This window comes from Bos mutus, chromosome X (assembly GCF_027580195.1).
Source record: "Bos mutus isolate GX-2022 chromosome X, NWIPB_WYAK_1.1, whole genome shotgun sequence".
In the NCBI taxonomy this organism is placed as follows: Eukaryota; Metazoa; Chordata; class Mammalia; order Artiodactyla; family Bovidae; genus Bos; species Bos mutus.
The window spans coordinates 48,581,621-48,585,830 of NC_091646.1; the positions used below are offsets into that span (position 1 = coordinate 48,581,621).

General features: G+C 43.7%; 1 pseudogene; it reads right to left on the reverse strand.

The window, feature by feature from the left end:
* Positions 1-665: 665 nt before the first annotated feature.
* On the reverse strand, positions 666-2,686 carry LOC102278280 (E3 ubiquitin-protein ligase RNF168-like; annotated as a pseudogene).
* Between the last annotated feature and the right edge of the window lie 1,524 nt (positions 2,687-4,210).

Consider the following 4,210-nt stretch of genomic DNA (forward strand, 5'->3'; position numbering starts at 1 on the left):
GTTCTAGTGCTTACAAATTCTCAGTCTACCCAGTCAGCCTCACCCAAGATTAACTCCTTTTGCATCAAAGGTCTAGTTTCTTTTCTGTACTAAGTCCTACTTTTCTAGGAAAGTCTGATTTTTCTGACTTCATGTTGAACTTAAGCCATTGAAGTCATAGAAATTGCTGTAATACTGAAAGTAGAGATGGAAATTAGAGTTGTCAAAGGTGATTTTCAAGTGTTCTGCAAATATAATGGGAAAGTTACAAGAAAACATATTTTAAACTCTGCCTGGATTATGTAGCTACTTGGTATATTATAATGTTACTTTGATTACTAGTCAAGATAAAAAGGTGCTCAAAGGCAATAAAATATGCATTTGGGGGACATACATGGAAATGAAGTTTTCTTGACAGTTGGCCAAGGCATTTTTATATCCATAACAACTGTCAACTAAAACTTAGTATGTCACAGTTATTAAAAAAGGAAAAGAGTGGGACTCTTGCTTACAACTGAGTTTGGCAAAAACACATTTGTATATTCCTCCCCTGTAAGCACACAGTCCTTTAATTAGGGACAAAGAATGTGCCCACATAGCAGAATGAAAAATTTATAAAGAATCTATGATAGAGAGTTACACAATCTTGCTTTACTAGAATGTAAAACACTCTTCTTACCCAAGCATTACTGTGTGCATCTCTGAAACATCTGAAAAATAGTCTTCTGTGACTTACTAGGCTGTAGGGAATGAGCAGTGTTGGGAACAATTCTCTGTAGTAGTACTTGGTATCTTTCTTCCATTAACTAGATCTTAACATTTCAACTGGATCTTAGAAGGTTGTCAATTTTCATTTTTTCAGGCAAGGAGATCCAACCAGTCAGTCCTAAAGGAAATCAGTCCTGAATATTCATTGGAAGAACTAATGCTGAAGCTGAAACTCCAATACTTTGGCCATCTAATGAGAAGAACTGATTCATTTGAAAAGACCCTGATGCTGGGAAATATTGAAGGCGGAAGGAGAAGGGGATGACAGAGGATGATATGGTTGGATGGCATCACTGACTCAATGGACACGAGTTTGAGTAAGCTCCGCAAGTTGGTGGTGGACAGAGAAGCCTGGTGTGCTGCAGTCCATGGGGTCACAAAGAGTTGGACATGACTGAGCAACTGAACTGAACTGAGGTTTTTGGTGGATGCTCTAGATCAGTTTGTCTTTTAAAGCTTCTATCTTTGGCATTCTTCCTCTGTCCATTTAGTACTTTGTCTGGAGGTGAAGACATAACCCATAACTGATATTCATCTGGGGATCCTTTGGCCAGGTTAGCCTCATTTTTTCTTGATCCACCTCTTTCTGAAGCTGTAATGAAGCAGAAAATAACCTGTCCCATTCTTCTTGTTTATGTCTCTCAAAGAGGTTCCAAATCTATCAGTCTTGGGGTAAAGTGGACTTGTTTACTCAGCCTGAGGAAGATTTGGGGAACATTTTTCTTCTTTTTGTAAAACAGCATGGATTGCTGACTGCTTCAGACAAAGATTCCTGTTTTTTTGTTTGTTTTTGAGATATCTTTATTGTTCGGTAGGTGAGACTCCTCAATTTCTGTCACAACTGTTATTTTCAAGTGTATGTGTTATATCTGATATTGTACATCCACTCTCAGTTTTACCATAAGGCTTAATTGCAGCTTCTCCAGAAGAGGGAACTCCGGCTTTAGGTTCCTTATGACTTGTGACACATAACTTTTTCATGAATGTTTTGTTTTGATTTCCTTCAAGACACCATTCTCCACCTCTGGCACATAACTTAGGTTTAGGTGACTCCACTGAAGATTCTGCACCTTGCTTTTGAACTTCAAAGCATATCTGAGGAGAAAATGCAGGCATACCTTCCTCAATTTCTGTATCTTGCCATGTAGGGTTCTTCATATCACTGCTGTCAGTCTCCTTGGACATGGAGGTTTTCCTGTCTTCTTCTACAACTACAAACTGTGATGCTAACCCAAATTGAGAATTTGGTGACAAATACTTCTGAATATCACCAGTGTTTTTTTTTTGTTTGCTCTTCCTTTTCCTTTGTGACTTGGTTGTGACAGGATTAGATTTTTTGGAATCCAAGGGGGAAGCCGAGACACTCCTCACAGATATTGCTAATATTAAGGCTTAGCCTTCTTGCCAGGGTTTTATTACTTTTCAGTTGTTCCTCCATCTCTCTGTGGCTTTTTTCTGCCTGTTTCTTTTCCTCTTCTTCCTCCTCTGCCAGTAATCTCTATATGTATTCTTCACTGGCTTTGTTTTCTTCTTCCTGATTGGCTCCTCACTCTGCCTCCATCTTGCTTCTCTCCTTTTCATATTCTCTTCTTAATTCCCCAGGTTGACTTAACAGGTGAACTGGCTGACAGTCATTAATGATTTCCTCTGACTGTTGCCCAGAGACTCTAAGTTTGCATTCCTCTGGATAGTGTTTTTGAATTATCTCCCACAGTTCCATATTGACAAGAGAATTTCTTTGGGTATGGTACCAAGTCCAGAAAGCAATCTGGCAGTGACAGCTGGGACAGCACAAATTTGTCTTTTCAACAGTTGACTTGAAACATGCTTTACAGAGCGTGTGGTTACAAGGTAGTGTCATGGGCTCAATGAGAATTTCCACACAGATCTGGCACTGGCATTCCAACAAAGAAGGGATGGTGTCTTTGCATACAGCCATTTTAATATGCTAATAAGGTGTATTCAACAGCAATACAACAATTCAGGAATTGGGCGCATCAAGCCACTTGACATAAAAAGGTGTTCCGAGGGCCAGGTAAACAGTATGACCGTGGAAGGCCGTGTATTTGCCCATGTTTAAGACAAGTATCCAGAAAGGAAACAAATAAACCTTGGCAGCTCCCAGGCATTAACAAGCATTGCAGTAGGGCAGATGCTGGGCAACGGCGTCTGAACAGGGCAGAAGGAAAGTGCCAAGCTCCCTTCCTCCCTCTTACCAGCTGAGGGTTCTCCCTTAGCTTGGGGCAGCCAAGCCCAAGGCCACCAAGTCTCAAAGCCTCTGGGCCACTCCTCCATGAAGAAAGCTGCTTCCTTCAGGACTCCAGTTTCCTCAGCAGAAGGACTTCTGTTTGACCTTTGCTGTGGAGTCATTCCTGCACACTTCTCAGTGCTCAGAGTCCGCCCTCACCTCTCTTGTGTGTTACTCACTCAGTCGTGTACCACTCTTTGCAACCCTGTGGACTGTAGCCCACCAAGGCTCCTCTGTCCATGGGATCTTCCAGGCAAGAATACTGGAGTGGGTTGCCATTTCCTCCTCCAGTGGCTCTTACCCACCCAGGGATCGAACCTGGGTCTCTTGCATTGGCAGGCAGATTCTTTACCATCTGAGCCACCAGGGAAACACAATCTCCTCTCTTAGGTCAGCTAAAAAGCCTAATCTTGGAGGCAGTGCTCTAGCAGTCCTGCAAGGGCTAGGAACATAACAACCTTCTCTCTCCTTTTTCTTTATTTTTTTAGGGGGTGGTAACAGTTAATGAGGTTTTTTGCTTGTTTGTTTGTTTTAAATGAATGATTAAATAGCAGTTTCTAAGACTCTTTAACTTTAAAGTTCAAGAAGATAAATAGCAAGGCAGAGTTCTCGCAGAAAACTGCTGAAGCCTCAATTCAACCCAAGGCCCTAGAGTTCTGGAACCATTGTCTCAGGGCCTTGAGAATAGGGCAGCTAGCACACTTCAGGGTCTGCGTGCCCCACCATGCTAGGGGCTCTCACCTTCTGAAGGATGTTCCCTCCCCACCCCATCACCTGCTGGGCTCCTTACTCAGCCAACACTCACAGGAGCCTTCCTCCTGGGCCCACTCTATCCACTGTCCCTGGGTCCTGGACTAGCCACCTCTCAGGAACCCTTAGTCAGTGCCCAGCTGTTCCTCAGATGGCCCCTGGGTTCCGATCCACCCCCAGAAATAAACATGCCCAATCCCAGGCATGGGGGAGCCTGGTGGGCTGCCGTCTATGGGGTCGCACAGAGTTGGACGCGACTGAAGCAACTTAGCAGCAGCAGCAGCAACACCTACAGGGGATGAAGCACTTCCAGCCACATAAACCCCATTCCCACAGTCAGTGCAGGTCATGGGCACCACCCCATGCACCCCCAGATCCTCTCTTCCTGCATCTGGCTAAGCCTTGAGTGGGTCATCATTGGGGCCTGGAGGGTCCCAAATATACTCCTGTCCTGCAAGGCCTTGA